A 24,029-nucleotide genomic window follows, 5' to 3' on the forward strand; every position below is an offset into this window, starting at 1 on the left:
CTAACATCAAAGGAAACTGCATCTTTTTGATTGGTACTGACACTTGTGATGAACTCACTACTCAGGCAGTGGTCGTGTACACGTAGAAAGTCAACCCCAGGCTCTCCTGGAAATGCTGCTGTTGGCCCATTCTTTATTGGCTTGTTTATATAATCTAAAAACCTCATCACAAAAGGTTTCACGAGACAGATGGTGGTAGTCTGAAAACCAAAATACTTCAACTATACCGCTTTGTTAAAATGCTTAAAAAATAAGAAGTCAATGGAGGTTGGGCACTGTGCCTTTAAGGTGAGGTTCCTCTGGAGTAAAGCTGCAGTGCCAGGAGTACTTCTTTCAACTTCAGATTATGGGGTGTATTAGTTTGGTCTCAGAAGCCACAGTGCTTCCTTATTTATGGAGCTTTGATCTAAAAAGCTGTTTATTTATGTTTTATTGAACCATAAAACATCCAGTAAACATGCCTCATGCTTTTTTTATGTTCTACATGAATTCTGTCATGAAAATGTCAAAGAAAAATAATGAAGATCTTTATTGTGTTGCTGCTGGTGTCTTCCTTTCAAAGTTCTTATGCTTCATGTTCCTGTTCATATGACTGTAAAATTCATAAGGCCTGCAGATGTCTTGCCTGCTGAGCATCTGGAGGAGAGGAAGTTTTTCCTTATGAAATCCCAGTGGATACACTACTGAGGGCATTATGAGAAAATAATGATTTGACACTTCTCTTTGAATGCCGCTTGGTATGGTCTGTATCATCATTATCTGGAGGTATTGATTATTGTGGTGGGTACTACCTTCTGTGCTAGGCTACCTGGGAGAGATTCTTGCTATAGGTTATGCTCCTTGTTTATAATATCTCACAGCAGTCAGCAAACTACCAGGAAAACCTCATCAAAACCTGGGGCATGGGCTCTCAGCCCTAATTGCACCAAATCCCTGCAGTGTGCTTGGATAAAAGGTCCCAGGTTTTTAGACCTCCGTAATATCCCACATCATGTATCGGTGCTCCCTTCCTAGGTACAGTTTTGGCAGTGTTGGTTTGACAGAGCTGAGAAAGAGATTTGTGAATTCAACATGGGCCAAATTGTTCTGCACTATGCATTGTAGTGTAATGTGGCAGATGAAGAGTTAACCTTCTCTGCTAATTAAGGGGAGGCCCAGGTGAGCTGCAGGTTGTTTCCTGCCTGTTAAAGTCAGCTGTTTGTTGAGTGGTGTGCCAGAAAAGTCTTATCAAGCAGGCTCTGGGTGTGCTTCCTTCCCTCTGCTGCTCCTCTTACTATGGAGGCTCCATGCTGCTGATGCTCATGCTGGTAGGTCTAGGCCTTTCCTCTAGGAACCCATGGGTCAACAAAAAAGTGCCCAAGATGCTGAAGGGTTGCATTCTTCAAGTTCTCTTTTATGAAGTCATGGTACCTCTGTAGATGTGTAAGAGCTTCCTGCAGGAGCCTGCAGTGCTCTCCCAGAGCCTTGGAGCCACTCTAGCCAAGCAGGCTAGTCCTATGTGTGTGAGAAGTGAGTTATTAAAGCTGGGGGTCAGCAGTGAGAAGGTGTGAGAATCTGGACTACTTCAAACCTAAATAGAACAGTGTTTCAAAAGTGTAGCATCATGCCAGTCGCGATCTGGGCGTCACGTTGTTATTCTTTCTCTGTGAAATGTGCTCTTCAAGCTTCTCTGAGAGCAGTGTGCACAAATCCCTTTTGGGGTTCTGAAGCAGGAGTGGTTCAGAAACGTGAAAGTTTGCTTCCTTTCCATTTGAACAGAGAGCAAAAGGCTAATTCCATTTTACAGTCATCTTTGTACCAATATAGTTTGTATGTTTCATTTGACCTCCTGTAACAGGGTTAAACCACAAGGATCCCCTTGAGAAGTTGCTATTCATCTTTTATATGTGAAGATTTTCAAGTATAGAAAGGGGATAAACCTAATACGGTGTTTAATGGAAAAAAATTATGACACCAATCACACATCTGTGTCTGTAATTTCACAGGTTTTCTTTCTGTGTATTTATGTATGTATATATGTATAATTTAATATCAGCCTCAGGGTTGTGGTCTCACATGTCATTGGCTTGCAGGAAACTGGATCCTTGGACTAAGTATCAGATGAGTTGCTAATGTTTGGAAAAAAAGCAAAAAACATGCTTTAGGTCTCTGTTTTATGGCTGTCATTGAAGTAAGAATTTGTGATTGTAACCTGATGCTTGCCTCACCAACATGTTTTCATTATTGTCTGGATAATTGAAAGTCCAGGCAAATTTGGATGTTAGGAGATATTACACATGAAGGTCTCGGTACTCAGCACAGCTGAACGTTGAGGTGGTTCAAATTAGGGATAAATATGTTTCACCCTTCTCTACAGGCTGAAAAATTGTTTTATTCCCCTGTACCACTAGTCGAGATGCAGACTGATTAACAAGTACTTAGTTTATTTCCAGGCCTGGTTATCCAGCGTGTCCAGAATGTCATGCACAAGCTCTCAGACTCTGCTGTCTCATCAACAGCAGTGTGACTTACTTTGCAGCAGTTCAGAGTGAGCTATCCACAATAGTGCTATCATGTGTTACTCTCTTATTGTGTGAGGAGAAGGGAGCTTTCCTTTGTTGTGAGGAGGGCTATGAGCGGGATCTTTCTGTTATGTGGAAGTGTTCCTGTGGAAAGAAGCTGCTGGATCTTCACTGGCCTGTAAAGGAAGTTTAAACATTTATGTCCATGTCTGATCCATTCTTGTAGAATTTGTGCTTGGTTTTGTGTGTTTATGCAAAATGTGTGGTCCTGGTTCAGTTTGTGGGTTCCAGGGCTGAAAAAAGTCCCAGAAGCTTGGTTTGTTGGCAGAAGTTGGTGTTTGTTGAAAATCGTCAGAGTTGGAAGGAGAGATGATGGGGACCTAACCCAAAAGGTGATCCTCTGTGTCACAGTGAGACATGATGACAGGGGGACCTCTCTGCCATAGTCCAGGCCTAGTTCTGTTCTGAGGGTAAACACATGATTCAAATCCACAGGATTTATGGATCTAGCAGTTTCCCCCCTATGTTAACTCAAGAGCTGACATACTTAGAAAAAGGTAAATGAGGTTGGTAAATTAATCCCTATTAACTGAGCATAACTGGAAAATTAAACCAAACAAAAACTTTGGGTGGCTTTGAAAAACACCATGGGACTTTTCTGCCAGATTTCTGAATCCTTTAATTAGATGCACGTGTCTCTACTGACAGAAAACCAGGACTTGATCATTCATTAATCTTCACAGACAAGAGGCAAGCAGTCCAGTGCAGTGTTCAGCCACAGACAATGTGAAGGCAGACCTGCTTATTGCTAACCCACTGTTTGGGTTAAAAGCCTTTGAACAATTGGAAAAAGCTAACTCCATATTTGACTTCTGCAAGGAACTAATTACTTGCCTGGACTCTACTCACATACCAGCTCCTACCCCCATAAATCCACCGAACAGCAGGCATCCATGAAAGTCCTCCACATTTCTTTTCTGAATCAGGTTCTTTATGTATATCTCAAGTTGCTTGTGGAAGATTCATGGCCCAAGCTGCCTTAAGTATTTTTGTTATGAATAGGAACCCTTAAACATTTCCTTCTCATTTAATTTATCATTTTTTTTCAGGCTTTCAACACTGAGTACAAGCTAGAAATAATGGGAGGCAAAGTTTGTCCCTGAGAAAAGAGCCTTAAAATAACAAAATGTACACTGGGAAGGAGAGGAACAAGGGAAACAAATTAGTCATTTACAAGATGGGAAGATTTTTATGTTGTGTGGCTGCTATGTGGCATCCTGGTGTCTCAAAGTATTGACTTGATTCCGTGTTGAAGTAGGGAAGTCATGCAAAGAGCAATGACGGCCATAGCAACAGTGTTCTGTGCTTGCTGCTGGTGTTAGGATGTGGAGGTGTGCAGAGAGGTCATTACTCACTGTTGAAATGGCTCATAAGGATGACCATAGCCAGAGATATATGCAGCTCAGTAGTTCCATTTCTCCAAGGTTCTTGTTAATAATTAAGTAATGCTGGTGATTTACTTACATCAGTGGTGGTTTTTTGCTATGTGGTCTGGGAAAGTTGAAACTGTGTTTTGAATTAAGGGGTTCAAACAAATCTCATCTCAAAAGGAAACAGAGTTGAAAACACTGACTTCCTCCCAGTCAGGTATCACAACAATAAACCTGTTGAGATTTCGGTTGGAAATGGATTGTGGATTTGCTGACACTTTTAGTAAGACACATTTTACAGCCTGGTGTGTCCTTTAAGTTCATAACAAACACTAATACTAATAATATCTTTGGAGAAGTCTTTGGAATAGATGCTTTGTTTATGGCACTGAGAACAGAAAAGAAATGGCAAAGTTGGAGAGAATGCAGATGATGTGTAAATTAGAGTGTTCCAAGCTGTACAGAAATGCCTTAGATGATACAGTGAGGAAGACCTGTATACTCATAATAGTGCCTATGGAACAAGTATGAAATGCAAGTCCTGACCAATTGTTTCATGTGCAGTTTGGCCCACAAGTAAAATAACAGACTACTTTTCTCAGCTGCTGAAAGCACTTTTTTCAGGGGCACTTTGGTTCTATGTCTTTTCAAAGGGAAATTCTATCCATCCTATTTTTCAGTATGCTCTGTATACACGCAACATACGGACTGACAAATGTGCAAACCATCACCAGAGCAGGAGTGATCCTCACCAAGAGCAAATGGTGTGTGCAGGGTAAATTTTCAAGAATTCCTTTTTTAGTCCAGTCGTCTTTTTTATAAAGTCAGTGACAAATCTGCAGTTGTCTTTGGGGGGAGCAGGTCTCATCTCCCTGGTGAGCTCACCTTCCTGCTTGATGTCCACAAATCAGTTCCTCTGCTTCTCAGACACGCCGGCATCTCTGTCAAAGTAAGTGTTGGAAATGAGGTGCTCAGATGAAATGTGGTTGCCTTCCTCGAAGTCTAGGCTTATCACCTCCAGGGCTGCTCTGCTTTCCACTGACTCGGGAGGAGAACATTTTTCACTGGCTGTTCCAAACCAGCCAGGGAGGTTGAAGACAGCCTATTTAGTTTCATCTAATCTGATGCTGGAGCTCAGAAAGCATTGCATCGGTTAGCTGCGATTCAGAATGTTAACCACTAAATCAATTAGAGGAATTTATAATTCATTTCAGCTATTGCAGGCTTTAGTACAATGAGATCATTATTGCCTTGAGATATCCTTCAGGTCATTAATTTAAATTAGAAATGCCTTCAAATAGGATATCATGCACAGCTCCTTCCCTAGATTACGAAGCTTAAATAAGCTCAAGAAATACTTCCTGCCAGATACTATTTTTGCAAATGTGAATCCCTACTTCCAAGTAGTGCAATACCTGACTGTACAGCTGTCAGAGCTGGCTTTGCAGTAGATGGCAGACTCATTCTTAATTGTGCTAATTGTTGTTGCTGGCTTTAAAGGACTAAATTCTCCCATAACTGAACCACTCTTCAGCATTCTTGAGTGATTTTTCACTACAGAGGTGTAATTTGTTGCTTGTGTAACTGGATTCAGGCTAACAGAACTGTGACCCTGGGAGTGAGATGGACAGTCACTATGGCAGACAACTCTTACAGCAGCTGAACCAGACCCTGGTAGCACATGGTAGTTGACAGGGCAACCTTCAGCAACAGGAGACAGCAGTATGAGGTGGCAAAGGGCTAAGGCTGAAGGAAGGACTGGGACCAAGCTAGATGTGATGGGCAGAACTGTGAATGAAGACTGCAAAATGCTTTAAATTCCCAGAGGCTGCAGAAGGCATTCCAGTGCAGATACAGGGTTGATGTCAAGGGAGCCTTGAGAGTCAGGGATTTGGCTTGGGTCTGAATTTCCCTGTTCAGAACTGGGATTACCTACATCCATGGCTTTTATTTCACCTGGACTTTGAGCAAAGGACTGCATCAAGCTGTCAGTACTGCAAACATCTGGAGAAATCCAGCATTTGGGGCTGAGCATCCAGTCTGATGATTGTAAATGTACCTGTGGAGGTGTTTTCAGTGAGTGTCAGGTGATCACTGAACAACCATGAGCTCGGGTAGCTCTGAAATCCTCTTAGGACTGGGCAGGAACCCTTCAGTCCTGGGAAGCAATTGCTCCTGCATTTGTGCCCTTATTTTAACATTCAATATTTTCAAGGTTTCCTGGACAAGTTACTGCTCACTGGTGGAAGAAAGGCATTTGCTGTCTGGCCTGTGACACGCTTCAGCTTGTTTCTTAGAAAGCTGCAAGCTAAGTGGAGACCGATGGCTGGTTGTAGATCTATCCAATTGTTTGTTCTCTCTCTAATCACATCTGCTCACTGGAGCTGCCCCAGTCTTCCCTGTTGTCTTCCCCTTTCTTGGCTAAATGGGGAAAGGAAAGCTCCTTGGCAGCTTGCCATGCTGAAACCCCCCACCCCTGATTTATTATCACTGAAACCAGCTGCAGATGTTGGCTAGGCCACTGCTCTGCTGCCAATTAGGGAGTCTCATGCAGAGATTACTGTTCTGTTTGCCTGGCATTCAGAAAAGAACATGGCTGAAGGGAGTGGGTCTGTGCAATAAACATGAATTTTAAAAAGATGAAAAATAGGTTTCACCTGGTCAGGTAGTGGCTGGAGCAGCGTTTGGGGGCAGGGAGATGCTGGGCCAGATTTCAAGAGCTTTGTATGAGTTGCTATTTCATAGGTCTTTCACTGTGCTAATGAACCTTAAAATTCCATGATGAAACTCACCCAGCCCATGTGTGCCTGTGTGGTTTGGGGGCTTGAATTTTATCTTGGGTTCACTGAAAGTCTGTCTGAACTGTTCCTTTATTTAAAAGAAACTTTCAGTAAAGCTGGCCTGAGCTTTCAATAGCTAACCAAGTCTCATCTCAGCCTGTCTGCATGGGAAGCAGTCTTGAGAGCTGTGCATTTGAGTTCTGAAGCCATTTTGCCGTGCTGCATGCTGTACAGGGTACTGGTGAGGGAAAACCATTTTCAGGGAACTCTTCTATGAAAGTAGCATTACTTCCAACTGTGGAAAAGGGGAAGAGAGGATAAGACAGTACTGGAAATGTTTGTGAAGCACATGCCAGTCTCAAGATAGATATTTCCTTCTGCTCTTAATCCATTGGTTAAGTCAAACTGGTCACAATTCTAGGTACTGATTCAAAACTCAGCCTGTTATGGAACAGGATCTCTTTTAATCATTTATTCTACCTCTATTACCCATTTGGCCTATGATCTATTGTGGCAATTTCAACAACAATTTCACAGTGCTGCCTTTCCAGTGCTGTATGTATTGCCACATGACCTGTTGTATCAAAGAGCTGTTCTTTGTATATCAACATGATGAATATCACCAACTTATATTTTCACTGGCACGTGTAGCATTGCAATTGCAGTTTGACAAAGTTAAATACAGCTGAGAACCATGTGAATCAAATTGGGGAGAGAATGACCTGAGTGTTGGGTGAAATTAATGTAGGAAAAAATTGTGGAAGAGTAAAACCTGACACGTTGATATCATTAGCACCTGTGAGGGTAGGATGCCCCTTCAGATAAAAGCAGTTGTGTCCCTTTTAGCACAGTCAAGGAACCTAAATAATTTATGCAGTGGTCTTTAACTTTGTCTAAAACTCTGCAAGTCATCAAAGCAAAATCTGAAAGACATTCTGCTACTTACTCAGACCTTCTTAACATACAGCTACTGCTTCTACTGTGTTCTGACACTTTCTAAAAAACACCAAACAAACCATTCCAGAGCTGAACCACACCTTTTGCTAAACACCTACCCCTGTTACTGTGTTGCCCATCTCTTTATGTGCTTGCTGTCGCTTTATAAGTTAGTATTAAATAAATAGGGAAAAAAAAGAGAATTGGTTTATAACTCTTATATTTTCAACTCTTGATATTTAATTTGAAAAGTAGCTGTTCCTGACCTACTCAGGTATCAAGCTGCAAATGAAATGCAAACGCTAATCTCAGCACTTGACCAATTGGAATGAATTCCTGACATACACAGGCAAGATCAGAGCCCATTAGCAACCAATATTAGATTAAATGAGACTAAACATTACATAGTGGGATTTTCCTTCTAGAAGTAGTTTATTATTGCTATAATGCAAAGCACTTCTTACTGCAGCGTGGTTGGAGTGTTTAGTCTCTCCCAGAGAGCACCCTTAGTGCCCTGCACAGGATGCATGAAGGAGATCCCGCGGTTTCGGTGGCTTATCTGGGGAGCAATCTGATGCAATGGCCCCAGAAGAACAGAGGGATGAAATCTGATAACCAGGCTTTACTCAAAGTTAATAGCAACATAAAAGACTTTATTTTCTCTTTTAAGATTTGAAATGTATTTTGCTATGAAAATGTGGTGTTACATTACCATAATGCACAAAAGGATTTTGCAAGCAAAGCCTTCAATAAAGTTTCACAGCTACTGTATCCCAGGGACAGTGAGGTTGTTCAAGTGGGGTGCTTAAGAACAGCCAAAAACACACACCTCAAGTTAAACTAGGAAAATAAGTTTGGGCCCTGCCAAAGGCTCTCTACTAATCACACTTGACAGAGCTAGCCAGCTCCCTCTGGCCAGGCAGGAGAAACATCCCCACCGTTGTTGTACCAGTTGTTTTCAGTGTTGGGTATGAGGCACTGGAAGAATGACTCATTTTGTCTTTGGTTTGGGAATCTGAAAATTGATTCCTTCCAACAGGAGCTGCAGTTTGCCAGGGGGACACGTTCTGTGTGTTTGAAATGCTGCTGTTTTGCCGAGTGAAGTTGTGCTTGTGGCAGAATTGGCAGAGTGCTGGGTGGCTGTTTTCATTTTCACTGCTCTCTAGTGAGATGAGATAAAAAAATGTCTATTGGATCTCATGAGGGGATTAAGTGATACTTGGCCAGGTGAGTTTTACCCAGGTTTCAGGAAGACATCAGGAAATGTAACAAAGATGGACACAAACTGTTTCATGTTCTTCTCTGTCCATAGTCTTGGGAGGGAAAAAAACCCCAAACACCCCATTTCTTTAGGTTCTTAAGGTTTCTGCAGTGTGAAGCTTCAAGGGAACCAGTAGTAACTTACAGTCAATGATGAAAGCTGAGCAGAGCAAATCTGACATTCTTCTGAGACTTTTCTTGCATGTTCTGGTGCTAGACAGAAATTCTGCCAAAACCACATTACATCAAAATGCTTCATAAAGCTCAGTCAGATTGTCCTGAGTTTTTGTTTCAGATGAGGAATGTAAGCAAAAAGTTGCAGCAGAATGAAGCAAACCATGCTCACACTGTTAGTAAGTCTCACTATGGATTTTCAGTGATTTCTTCTACATTTTTTCTGTAGAATGAGCACATGCTGATAGAAATGTGAAACTGGAGTCATGTTTTGATGCAATAAAATATTTCAGTCGATTCAGGTTTTAAATTACTTAATTGATCTTGGTATTTTGGAGTTTTGCTCTCAGCTAAAAACCCACATATCTTAAAATCCCAGCACTCTCTATCAATTGGAACTCCCTCCTCTGTGTAGACCTGACCTTCCCCTCTTATGAGAGGCTGCAGAAACCTTTCTCTTAATGTGTGGTTCATGCAAAACTGCCACATACTTGTGGGCTCCTGGAGGAAGATGGTCCTAGGCAGCAGCTCAATCTGAGCAAGGAGCTGTGGCTCCAAGGCTTGGTGTGCTCTAGAGCAAAGGAGATAGCACTAGTATGCATGGAAGTGGACACACACTGAGGGCAGCTCACCCCAAAGCTGGAATTTTGTCAAGATGAGGTGAATTGTCCCATCTGTCTTCCCATAGGCTGGGAAGGGGTTTGAGTAGTTCAGACCAAGCACCTGGTTATGTGGATGCTAATGTGTGGTGGGGATGAATTCCCACTCAGTGATTTGTGTGATGTCCCAAGGACATCATCTGCAAAGGAGCAAATGGTCTCAGATCTCTCCTAAATCCTAATAAAGTGTCTTAACTGGAACATGATTATTTCTTCTGGTAATTTTGTGGAAGCATTTTATTAGTATGTGGTTTTGAACAAAACAAACTCCCTGAGCAGACCAACAGCAGTTGTACTTGCAGTGTTTGCTAAAACTTGAAGACAGTATATTACTTACTAAGCCTTCATGGGTGATTTTTAAGCTTGCCAGCTTTTAATAGAAAGTAAACTGCAACTTGAACAGTAAATTTGACAGTCAGTGGGCTTTTACATTGTACAGGAACACACCAGGTGAGCAGAATAGCAGAATACCTTCTTGCTGAATCCCAGTCCTCGGGATACAGAAGGGCTGTTCCAAGGAATGCTGTCTGGTTGTATGTACACCAGCAGCAGCGTGCACTGCTGCATCTGCAGGTTGCACATTAGATGTGAACCAATCAAATCAACCCTATAATATACAGAAACAGAGGCTGGGTAGTTAATGGTGACTCTTGCCTGCTTTGTACAGAAATCTTGCATTTAATGGTGTGCTACCTAATGTAAATCCACTGCTTAATTATGGACTGAGGGAATATTTGGTCATATTTGCAAAGTTGGAATAATTCTCTTGACGGTATTTGTGCTTCTCAGTCAGAACAGGCATTTCACAGCCGTCATTCGTAGCAGCGTGGGATCGATGGGTGAAGGAAATGCGCCTACTATAGCCTGGTAACCTGGGCATTGTTCTGCTGCTGACACTTGTGGGTAATGTCGGGAGAGGAACTGAGGGAAATGCATTGTACAACAACGTGGAGAAAATGTTCACCTTCATGAAACACCAGTGTAACCCCACTAAAGAACAGACTTGGGGAAAGTGTCACTATCAAAGGAGGAGGCAGGAGAGGTTGGTGGGCCAGGCGTGACTGGAGCATCTCATCGATGCGCTGGGCTTCGTTGAGTTCGTGCACTGCTTAGATACAGTTTTAATAACATTTGGAGACGGAGAAGTGAAGGCAGTGGCTTCTGTTTCTGATAGATTCCTTTGCACTGAGATTTAATGGATTAGCCAAAATGATGTGAAAAAATGGATCTCTGATTTATTACCTGCAATTTTTCGCTTACTGCAGCATTTTTTTCCTCAATCAGTGTTTTCCACCCCGTTAAAGTCTGTGTGAATAAGTGCTATGTTGTGTTTCTGGATTTGCCCGGAGGGCTCATCAGACGACCCTTTGCCTACAGTCCCCACCAGGCCATTTAAACAGGAAGTTTAATTTTATAGTATTAAAAAAGAGAAAACGGTACTTAATTATCTGGCTGTGAAACAGCAGTACTCTTTCTTAATTTTAGTAGCTAATAAAATGCTGTTCCTGCAGTTAACTACTTCTGGTCCAAATGCACTACAATTTTGGCTATTTGAATAGAATATTTTATGAACTGTTATATATTGCACTACAGTTTTTAAACTCCACTATGACATATTTCTCTCAAGATTTATTAGCATTTTTTATTTAAAACAATATATTAAAGAGAGGAGAAAGAGTAATCTTAGCTAAAATTCAAATATTAGAAAAACATAACATAGACCAAATCTTTTCATTTAACTTCCCCCCCTTCCCTTCTCCTCTCCCACTGTTGCTATAAAAAAGTTTTTTGGAACAACAACCCACACCTGCATCATTAATTCAATATGTCTTCCAACATGACTCAAATCATAGTATCAGTTTCAGGGGCCATTTGCTACTTAAATGACTTTATGAAAACAGAACAATGAACTGCTCCCATGCAGTCCTCACTTTAACTCTGGGTAAAATAAACTTCAAGATCTTTTATATCCCAGTACACTTCTTTACTAACAGTTGCCTTTCTGCTTCTTACCCCCTAAGCAAACAGTCTCTTGTTAAGTGTGATGTCTGTTGTGCTGCAACTGTCTTTATAAACTTGTTAATGCCTCCAGCATGGGGAGCATGTCTGCCCTGAGACAGGAGCCCATCTGGAGGTTTTCTAAATTGGAAATTATTTAGGGAACAGGCCTTTTGTCACAGTTGGTGCTGCTGGGGGCTTCCCGTCTCTTGGCCCGGGGGCAGAGAGTGATCAGGCAGGATGATGAGGCAAACCAAGTCCAGATTTGGTACTGAAACGCTGCACAGTGAGCACAGGTGAAGGACAGCACCCTTGGCATGGGATTTGTCTGGGGCAGTCTGCATCAGTGCAATGGCACCAAAGGCAATGCTCCTGCAGAGAGCCTTCAGTGAGGAAATGTGGTGGTCCCTTCTCAGTTAGTGCCATATGATAATGACCTGGGACTGGATCTGGGAGAGCATCAGACTGTAGGGAAAGCAACAGGGTAAGTAGTGCTGAAAACAGTGTTCTGGGCTGGGGCCTCTGTGTGAGCCAGGCTCTGAGGGGAGAAGTTCCCTGCTCACACTGATAAGGCTGTGACTTCATTCCTAGTCCAAGATGTTGAAGGAATGATGCACGTGAAAGGAAGGTGTAATAGCTGCATTGGTTCCATCATTGCTGTGCAGCATGCAAAAGCCACATGGTCACTGCTGTGCTTTCAGGAGATTGTGACTTTCCAGTAAAATATTCTGGATGCTGGTCCTGAGCTTTCCCCTGCCAGGACCACATCATTTGTTCCCTGTATCACCTCTACCTGGGTACAGTCTCACTAACTTCATCGAGGTCCTTCTTGAGTTGTACACAGGTAAATGAGAGTCCCTGTGTGTCCTGTCTTTTGGGGAAGAAGCTCAGAATAAATGGCACAGTCCACACAGTTCCTTATGAGCCTGGTCCCTTGTGAAGGAAATTGTCATTTGTTTGCATAAGGGATAATACCCCAGTGAGCATCTGCTGAATCTTAGTGGTCACTTAGCAATAGAGGATATACAGTCCATGCTGCCTCCCACTATATGCAGCAGCAACCAGTTAAAAAGGAAACTATTGTCATAAATCACACGAGTCAATGCTTTGCAGAAAGCATCCTTCACAAATGTGTTTCCATAATTTAGTTGTGTGTAGTTAGTTAATTTGCTGGCTTTAAGAGACTCAGACAACTATCAATATTAGCCTTACCAGCTAAGCATGCAATATATGTTGTATACTGGCAAAAATAAATGAGATTATCATTAATATATAGTGGAGTCTGTTAGAAAGCATGCCATGGTGGAGATCCTTCCTCACCCTCGCTCTTTCATGTGTACACAAAGAGGAAATCTAACAGTCTGCAGCACTGTGAAAGCTGTTCTTTTTGTTAATAATGCAGCTTCCACACTGCTCATCGCATATCCCAAATCCAGCTATGAATTGCATGGGGAAGAAAAAGCAGCCTATTCAGTTGCAAAAAGCTGCTGCTTAATATATCCATTCTGCTTTAGTCACCCCTAATATAGACATATCGAGAAATCTTCCCAGATCTATTTTGAGGACTGTCTGAACACAAAAATATGTCTTTGACAAAAAGTGTCTTGTTGGTGTATTTAAGGGATTGGATGGTATCCAATGTACTGAAGAGCAAAGGCATTGGGGAAGATGGTTTTATACAATCTGTAGCAGGGAGGGTGACAAGGAAATTTGTCAGGTTTAAAAACAAACAAACAAAAATCTGGTGGAAACTGGGAAAACTACTGAAGATGGTGAAGTAATTGAAGTCAGAGTAACAGGATTGAAAAACAGGCTTAACATCTGAAACACAGAAAGATACTGAAAATGGTTTCTATTTAGCAGCAGAGTGGCTTGTTGTCTGTGCTGTAGGAGCCTTATTCTAGATCTAGAATGCAGAGTTGAGGGAATGTGTTAAGAAAGGCTCCAAAAGATGTCTCTGTGAGACAAGGTAAGACCAGATGACCGTCTGCAGAAAATCATGGGTAGCCCTAAATTGGCAGCTCTAGATTAATCAATGATTGAAACAAAGCCAGAGACTCTTAACAAAAGAAATCACTCCTTGAGTGCTCCAAGAGTCTCTTGGCCAAGGGCATTGAGAGGAGCTGACAGATCGAAGGGAATTGAAGCAGAGATCATGGCCTTGTCAGGTGGCATATGGGGATCATTACTAACCCTCTGTAAAGTGGTCTTCTCTCTGCAAGCACACAGTTAACCCAGGAAAAAGTTTGCAGTTGTACAGCAAGCATTAGCTGGCTTTTTGATCCAAACTATGGGATGGCAAGCGGACTTGTTCCCAGGCAAATGGAAGCCTTTGAGCGCTGAGGTAACATTAATCGATTTCAGAGGAGTGGAGCAAAGAGCAGGATGTTAATTGGGAATGGCTGGGCTTCATTAATTTGAGCCAAAATGCCTGAGACGCCATGTAGATTGTTAGCATTAGCTGTTGCAGTGGTGGTTGCTTAACTTAAGGGCATAGGACAAGGAAGTCTGGTGAAGGAGTAACCTGATATCAGATGCGAGACGATAAAAGTCATGCACATCCTGCATGGAGTGAGTGTCTGTGCTTCCTTCTTCCAGCTGGGCTGGGTGAAGACCTTAGACACATCCCAGCATCTCTGAGGGTGGGGTAGGTGCAATTCCTAGCGGTTATCTGAATAGTGCTGGAAGGAAAGATGTTGAACAGGCATGCAATTAGAATGGAAGGTACACAAAGTCGACTCCACACAAGTGGGTAAAGAGCTCCTTGTGTGACTGTACTGGGAAAGAAAGAACAAACTCCAGAAGCTGCTCAAGTGTTTTTTAACATCAAACTTGAGTGAAATTTTAACAAAAGCATTTTGCTTCTACCTCTGAAACCAGCCCTTGGCTTTCTGAGCAAGTTCTGGTCAGGTGTGGTAGAGATTCTCCCTGAGAAATCAAAAGCTTTGTCGTTCTCTGCTGAGACTCACGCATTGATCCACCCCACAGGAGGAGTTCAGGACATACATTTGGCAAAACAGTAAACTCTACAGTCCTAATGAGCCTCTCAGTGTTAGTATCTGTGGCTGTCTGAGGAAGAGCTCTCAAATCCTCCCAGACTGACTTTGTCTCCATGCCAGAGAAAGCAGCACGCAGTTTAAGAGCAGAGGCCTCTGTGTAAGGAACTCCAGTGACTCCTTTGGTTTTTGACTCCTTGTAATTTTTATATTAAGATAATGCACCATTAAGTATTGCCCTGGCCAATCACATGCTGATTGCTTGCTGTTATTTCAGACATGTTTCAGTGCTAAGCAGCCATTAGTGTTTACCCACCTGAGCCTTATCACTGTGTGCACTTAGTAACCCGGATTCATTTGCCATTATGTAGATTTCTTTCCTTTTTTTTTTTTCAGTTGACACACTCATTCTTTAAAGACAACAACCCAAATAAGCCTGTTATAGCTGTGAGCTTGTCAGTGATCCCTGCTAAGCAGGCTGAAATCAGAATGTTTGCACTTCGAATTTGCTCAATTGGTCCTTTTCCATTATTCAGCCTGGATTGCTGCTGTTCACCACCCTTGTCCACTGCATTAACTGTCTATTACCTTGTTTACCATGGTCGTGTTAAATGCCAGCTTATGAATGTCAATTTGTTCTCCAATTAGCTATGCCTTATTGACTTGCCCTTAGACTTTCAAACATCAGCTTTTTGAAGTGCCTATCACTATAAAACTCATTTGTTTAATTTTTCAAGGGATATAACTTTAATGTGTCCTTTTATTTCACTGTTATCTTAGTTACCTGTATTCAAAGTTTGTTTATGGATTGGGGTTTATCTAATAGCTTCATATCTGTGTTAATATTTTGTGACAGTTTATGTACTTAATTTGTGCAGGGGATGCATTAACTCTTCTCTCCTGGCTGTGGCGTGCTAGCAGGAACCGGGAAGTGCTGAACTGAGAAGAGAGAAATTGCATTGCAAAGCAAACAGGCTCCTTCCTCTGTCTGCCCAGGTGCATATGGGATTCTGTGAGGTGCAGGACGTGCTGTAGAATTGTGTGGAGCTAAAACTCCCCAGGTGTTGTGGGGCACAGTTATGATCTGGCACATCCTGAGTATAGCTGTGGTCTGGGTGCCACGGTCCTGGGCCAAGAGCTCAGGAACACGCTGACAGGATTGTGTGGCGCTTGGATTAGTTCATGCCTGGAAGCAGATGCAGATTGAGCTTGGGTCTGGCCACAGGGCATCACATCAGCAGGCTTGCACACACTCCTGCCTTGCCAGTGACTGGCTGGCAGCGGTAAGAGATGTTTTTTCTTTAGTAGCTCTGCCTGTGGCAATGTGTTTTACTAACTGAGGCCCTAAACTGTACCCTTGCTCAGTCTTTTGGACTGTCTTAGCTCCCTTCCTTCCTGTGAGGAAAGGCTCCCTTTGGTTTAGAAAACTCCAGAAGAGATGACACCAGGAACGCTTTGCCCTGAGCTCTCGAGGCTGTCCAAAGGAAATACAGAAGCATTTTTAAAAGACGATTAAATTTTTGCTCAGAGCTTTTGGGAGAGGGAAGAAATCCAGTTTGTCCATCTATTGCAGACTTTGTGACACCCTGAAGGAACTAGGCTCTCCTTATCTTGGGTACCCACATCCATGCTGCTGTGATACTGCAGATGTTCAAGCTGTTTGGCTTCACTGACCTTCTCTGTACCTTCGGCAGCATTAAGTGATACCCGGGGAAACAGAGTTTGAGGGATTCACAACTGAAACTGCTTCTTACAATGTCTAGGCTGTTATTTGTAACCCCTGTGCTGTTGGATGCAGTGAGCTGCATTTAGCCATCAGATTTTAATTGCCATCAACTGCTGAGTCAGGCATGATGAAATACAGAAGTTGAATTTGACTTTCAATTTTTCTAGTCTTTCATTTCCTCCTTTCCACAGCAGCTTACCTTCATATCTTGCCAACTGGGTTTTTTTCAGTGCTATGCCTCTCCAAAAAACCCTGAACAGTTGGGTCCATTGCTTCCCCAAGCACCTCAAATATTGCTTTCATTTATTGGTGTGTACAGACAACGTCCGTTCTGATTGAGACTACCAGTGATGCAACACAGAAAAGTAGCACAAATCCATGTTCAGTTCAGGTCAATCAGTCCAAGATTTCCCCTGTTATGGAAATTGAATCCATTCTGACAATATCACATCTCTCAGTTGTCATTAAAGCTTTTCTTTTGTTTTCTTCCTCAAGCAAACACCTAAACCATCATTTTGACTTTCTGAAGAAATATCTCTGGGATGAAAGCACAAAGAACTCTTAGGAGGGCTTTTTTTCCTCTTTTTTATGAGTAGAACTGTACAAGACAAGTGTTTTTTGGTATCAAAGCCATGTCAACAAATGGCTTTTGCAGTTATCTAAATGCTTCAGCTGTGTTTGGGCGTTTAATCTCTTGTAAAAGCTGTTTATTACCTTGTGTACTGCTCTGCAAGCCATGTTATCCTTTAAGTATATGAATGACACAATTAGTCGTCTTAGAAACTTACCAAAATGCTGTTGATTAAAGGTCAAGCATAAAAATTCAGATGCTACACTCCTTAATTAAGAAAACCGGCCCTCCTGCTTAAACAACAGTGTTGGTACTGAAAGGAAATCCTAGTGACGGGAAGAATCAAAAGGATGCAGTTCTGGGGGAGGATAAATGCTTTGTGGCCATGGTTGGTTTCTAGGTAACAAATTGAAATCACAAAAGGTGTTCATAAAAGTCCATTTGACTATTAGTGATCTTCTCAAAACAGATTGTTAACTTCAATATGCTGTAAAATGTAAGTGGCATTTATAGGTGGCATCACAAATAACAGGCAATCAAACCTCATTAACACTGTAGTTTATAATTGTAGATTACTGTAATTGGTGAGGTATTCAGGGCTTTGCAAGGGTGTTATTTCTACCATTGGGAGCTAATCAACAGTGGTAGAAATTTACTGTAAATCTAGTCTTGTTCAGAAAACAATTGACACTAAATGAAGACTTCAGCCTTTGGTTTGGGGTCAGAAAAAACCCCTCAAGTATTACAGTGAATTTTGTTTGGGAGGGAGAGCGTAGGACCTCTCAAGTAAATCGATGCTCACCTGTGCTCACCTGCCTTCAGTCCCTTCCTTTGCAACGAAAGAAATGGAAAATAAGTCATGCACAGAGGGGGAAAGAAGATCATGTCCATCCTTTGGATAACACTCTGATCATATCTAGCAATGTAATGAAGTAACTTGTTTAGGTTTGTTCCTTTTTTCTGTGGTTTTTTGTGGTTTTGTCAGAACTGTGCAGGTACAAATGTACTTCAGCTGGTTTCAGACATGGAGCCAGTTACAAGACTGCACTGGAACTACCTGAGCATCCTGCCAGGCTTCCAAAACAGAAGAGCTTCAGTATGTGCCACCAATAGTAGCTGCAGCAAGAGTGAGCAATCCTCCTAAAATCCCCCAGTAGCATCTGTGTGCTTTCAGCTAGTGTGCCTGAGGATAGCCTGCAATTGCTGCAGTTTGTTCCTGTACAGTGACATTAAAAGATGTGCAAGCTTTATTTTTTGACTGCATCCATGGTTCACAAGCAGAAATAAAAATGCAAACCCGCCAAAATAGGTCGATTTGCAAAGCAAGAAAATAGCAGCCACTGAGATTCTTGACAGATGTAGTTTTTGCTAATTTTAGGAAGTATTCCTGAAGGTGAGCTTGGAAGGATGTCATATCTGACTCTTATCTTTGAATCCCATATACTTATGTTTATTAAAATCAATATAATCCATTAGCCTACATTGTTTCCATTTTTAATAATCTATTGATATATTGCCTGGGCTTTTACGGGACTAAACAAATTTCCTCTTTATGTGCCCTGTAATAGCCGGAGGTCAGGCTGCTTGAGAGCAGTTGCTGTATATAAATGTTTATTTACTGCCTGACTACTGATTGAGAACATATCTGGTCCACAGGCTTCAGATGGCTTTTAAACTAGAGATTTATGGCTTACTTCCTGTTTTCCAGACACAGTACACCATTTTAAAATAAAGTAATGAATGCAAGGTATTGTGAAAATAACAGCCAGGGATTGCCCCAAACTCCACGCGTGAGAGCACGGACTGTTGGGACCCCCATTGTTTCATCATTCGTTTGTTTTCTGTTGGGGTGAGTTTATGGATGTTAAACATTCACCTCTTTCATTTTCCTTTTGTGCCAGTATGTCTTTTTGGAATGGAGTTGCCCGTCCAGAGTAGCTGAAGTGCCTCAGTCACTCAGTGGCCAAGGCAAAGCAAGTTGGAAATCTGCAGTGAAGAACCTGCCTGACTCTTGCCTAGCAGCTCTCATTTTCTAGCAGCTTCTCTTCTGTTAGGCACCGGTTCCACAAAGCATTTACACTTAGGCTTGGCTTTAACCATGAATCCGGGTCTCTTGTTTGTGGAGTTTTTTTGCCTTTTTGCTTCTAGCTGACCGTGTCTTGCAGAATGTGCTTGGTTTTACGTCCCTAAAAGTAACTGTTGCAGTAGAGTGCTTTAGCTTGAAGCTCTGTTTATGTGTTTTTTGGAAGTCACATTACATGACACATCAATTAACCAGGCTTGTTTGAGTGTTGTATCCCACGTGGGATATGCATCTGCTTCATCTGTTAAATGTTAAACATGCTCTAGTCTTTACCCCTGCCACTTAAAGCTGTATGGAAGTAATGAGTCCCCGGTTCCTTTTAGGCTTTTGTTCTCCAAAAGTGTGAACATTCATCTACACAGCAAAACATGAATAGCTGCTTTGTCCCTACTGTTCCAAGACAAGGAAATCGCATTTTTCATTACATTATTGTGATAAAAGCACTATTATAGCCTCTTAAATTGATGACAGCAAACAAATAGCTAATGTTGTTACATAGCCGTGACAATGGGATGTTTGTAATCAGAAGTTTGCATAAGTTCTTGGTGTTAGACTGATGTCTGCTGCACAGCCATAGCCAGAGAATTTCAGTTACAAATCATAAATTCATGCAAGAAAACTGACTGTCATTTAGGACATATTCTTGCCTCACAAGGGATTCTTCCACGTGTAAATCCTGATAGTCTAAATTTCTTGGCAGCGAATTGGATGTGAGCACAAGAGCAATTGTCTGGGATTGTCCCCTGGGGATGGGATCATTTCTTTATTTGTTTTTACAATTTTTATTCATCCAGTGAATATCACATCCCTCTGGACAAAATGTGGTTTAGAATCATCATTCTTATAGAGATGTTTTATGTCTTCACAAAAATCTGTTGATTTAAGAGGGAAACTGCAGATTGCAGGAGACAGCAAATTAAATGGGCCAACTGGTAGTGGGTCTACTGCAGAGCAAGCTGCTGGCCACAACATGCTCTGCCTCTTGTACTGAGCCAAATTTGGCACTACTGACATCAGTGGGGGATTTTTTTTCTACTGATTTCTGTGTGTGCATGTGCAGGGGGAACTATATTTACTACTGTGAGTACATTTTCTGCCAGGTTGTTCTTTGGTCATTTAGATGGCAACTTTGAGGGGCAAGGGCTAGTGGTGTGTGGACCGAGCAGGCGCGGGGAAGCCAGCTCTCATTTGGATATCTTATAGTTACATTAGCCAGATCTCTGGAGGCTTTTTAAGCAAGTTCTATCATGACGTTGCCATGATTGTACAGCCTCTGAACAAGGCTGTTGTGCATCTCTCCAGCTCAGAGGCCAAAGGCACTCTGGATTGCTTTCCTTGGTCTGCATAATTGCACCCTGCTGGAAAGTCACCAAAGTAGAGATGACCTGTAGTACTGAACTAGCTCAATCCTACTTATTGACTCTAAATCTTTTCTTCTGAATACAAGAAAAAGATTCATGCTTTCTGGTGGCAAGTGTTAGGGTCCTGCTGCACCAGAACCTAATAGCTAAGCAATGGAGAAGCAGTCCTTGCTCCTGGAGGTTCACCGTCTGTTCTGCATCTGGCCAAACTAATGTGGTGGAACTGAGTGAATTTTGAGGCTTTTACACCCCAGGTGAAGTTGGGTTAGAGCATTTCATTCAAAGAGTGCACCCAGTGATTTTGGACTTCAGCAGCAGGCTGCCCAAAAGCTACACCAGGTTTTGGTGTGTTTCTTCCCGCTGTCTGTGAGGCAGGGCTGGGGCTGCTGGAACGAGCTCGATCCAGCAAGTGCAATGTGTAAATTGTGAAAAAATATTAAACATGTGGTTTGTGTTTCAGAACCCAGAAAATATTATGAAAGCAATAAAATATCCCTACTGCAGGCAGCCCAAGAGGGCTCTCCCTTTGTGAGTACATGCATTCAGATTTAGTTATGTGTCATTCTCCAGCCAGTTTCATTCCAGAGGAGTCAGACCTCGGTCTTGTGTTGCCTCCAGCCAGGCTGTGCAAAGAAGCTGTAGAAAATATAGGTACAGCAGCTGCACTGTGTCCCTAATGGAGCCCATTCCAGAGCAGGGTAAAAGGAAGGTAATGAAGATCTACCACCATCCATGGAGTTTGTGCTGTACACCTATAGCCACTCCACCAACAAGGAGTCTTTTAACAGGCTGATGCATAAGCTTTCAGACAGACTTGCAGAGAGCACAGGTGCCCTCTGAGGTCCGCAATGCTGATTATTAATGATGGTCCTGTGGCTCACATTGCCTTTTTTCCAGTGGCTTGGTATTCTGTGGGAATTAGTTCTGTCTGTCTGAAGTCCTACAGCAGACCAATATGAAACCTTCTCTAAAAGTAATCCTCACTGTGTGGGTGGGACTGAAGCCGTGGGCTGGCCTTGGCTAACTAAGGGGATATGTTTCATCATAGTGATGAGATGCTTTGGCCCACATCAGTTCAGTGGCCTGAGGGATACCTAGCAGTATCCTGAAGTGTCATACAAAAACTTGGGAAGAAATAATTACCTTGTAACTGTTCCTAGCAGATAGAGTAATAGGGTGAGTACATTAGCAAGAGGATTCCCGTGCTGTTGCGGCTTCAGGATTAACAAAGCTCCAGTTAAACAAATCATTGTTTAGGGAGCATGGACACTTTATTTTTTAATAGCCTGTAACCTGTAATAGAATTTAGGCTGGGTGTTAATGACCAAAGGTTTTGCAAGTAATTAAGTTTGTGGAAAGTGCTATCCCTGAGAGGCTGAAGAGTGTATTTGAGAACAGGCATGCATCTGTGTGTTGCTAGTCCTGAACTACTGTTGGTTAGCTGGGCATAACTCGAGTGGAGCTAATACTCATCAATCCAGGTGGCTGAGAATCTCGTGTATATTATATGTTAAATATACATACATATCTCATATGCTTTGCAAAGAGATGGACTGCTGTGGATGCTGTAGTGCTTTCTTAAAGTGTAGCTGTGTAATATGGGCAGTGTTTTGGATTCATGCACAAGCCATAGTGAATCTTCTTGTTTCCTTTCAACCATTCTGATTTTTGTAAAGCCATTGTCATCCTCATCTAAGCCTTTGTGCTCTTCTTCAGTAATCTGGTAGGCTGCTGTATTTCACTTCACTTTCTTGATCATGGGGTGTGTGTCCCCTACACAGACTGTGGTGGTATCTTACCAACCACATGGCCTCTCCAGTAATGTGTATGAGGACATAGACTGCTTTTGCTTGGGGTCAGGCCTGAGGAGCTGTTTTAAGTGAGCAATTCCCAAGGACCCGAAGGAGGTGACACCACCTGAGTTCATAATTCAGATTCCTCTTCTGACCCTTCTTTAGACCAGCTACTTGAAAGGTACCTGTAACGAGTAAAAACCATTCCTCTATTTCCCAAACCTGCTGGGGGTGTTACAGCCCTCCAAAATGTTTTATTTCCAGAAAATGCCTGGTCCATTCCCTCTATCAGAGCCCCAAAGCTCAAGTGAACGTTTATCCAATCAAAATGCCAGGGTTTGCATGGCCAAAGGAGTAAAGCACGTTATTAGGTTTCAGTAAAGGACATTCATGGAGCAGTGTCTGTATTTCACCTTAAAGGCCAAAGATTTGAGGATTTCATATGATGCCAGAGCAAAAGCCTTGGGGTTCAGACCCAAAGACATCTAGTGACTGGCCAAGCAACTGTCTCTTCCTCTGCCCAGATTCCTGATGCTGACAAGTAAATGCTGTCCCCCCAGGCCTTGGCTGTAAGAGCAGCCTCAGCTGGAGGGTTGGCGCCTGTTCATGTACCTTGTCAGGCAGCTGCACTGTGTTACCACCAGCGTTGGACAGGAGAAGGATTGCAACTTTGACTGAGCTGGGTGCCTATGCCAGTCTCCTTTAGGGCTTGTCTGTGGCTAGGAGTGCTCAGCAAAAACCCTTGATGTGAGAACCCAGGACTGAAAAATGAGAGAAAACTGTGTTCTTTCCTTTTTATCACCAAGAAGGAAAGATGGGGAAAGGTTGTATTTACAACATTTTGTGCTCAAGATTCGCATGCAAGGTTACCCATTGTGTCCTGTGTCTTTAAAACACTAATGGCCCCACAGGAAAAAAAACCCACACCAAAAAAAGCCCACGAAAAACCCCCTCAACCCATGACAGTCCACTAGCAACTTGCACACTAACAGGTTCTCATCTGACACCAGTAGGGAACCAAAGATATTTTATTATTTGGAAACTCCATATAGGGAAAGCCAGCCTTGAATCTGTCATTACTCCAAGAACCACACCTCCCCTGGGAGTTAATTATTTTCTTAAAATGCAACTTGTACTGTTAGTTTAAAACATTCCAACTGTGTTCGCACTCTTTAAATCTTCTGCGAAGCTTAGAGTTTAAATCACTTGCAGATAAGGGTAATTCTATTAGAAAAAAAAAAGTTCGGTGGAAGGGGAAAGAGAGGGAAATAAAAGGGCATTGATAGAAGCGTCCTTTGGGTGCCCATTGCCCTGTCACCTTTAGAACTTGGCAGGAGTTGCAGCCCACAGTAACTTTATAGGTCCTGGCACAGAATGAAACAAAATAGGTGCATGCCACACTTTCCTTCCAAAAAACCACCAGAGAGAGAGTCGCCTCCTTTGTGAGAGGCTGAGCATCTGAGAGCCCTGGTGGATTCCACAAAAAAAGGTTCATGGGACTGACAGGTCAGGGCCTGCTCTGCTGCTCTGAAAGGAAGGGCTGGGCAAAGGGCTGCTGCTGCCTGGCCGGAGTCACGTTTGGTAACCGAAGGGCTTGTAGAAGTGTTTAAATATAGGGCGCTACTGCAGTGTTTGACCATCTCAGCTCCTCTTGCTTTGGCTCCTTTCACTGCTTTCATGGGAATTCCTGGGCATTAAAAAAAGAAGCACTCATTGCTGTGGGTTTGCCACGAATGAGCCAGGGAGAGAGTGTGTGTGTCG

The sequence above is a fragment of the Colius striatus genome, chromosome 21 (genome assembly GCF_028858725.1).
Source record: "Colius striatus isolate bColStr4 chromosome 21, bColStr4.1.hap1, whole genome shotgun sequence".
In the NCBI taxonomy this organism is placed as follows: domain Eukaryota; kingdom Metazoa; phylum Chordata; class Aves; order Coliiformes; family Coliidae; genus Colius; species Colius striatus.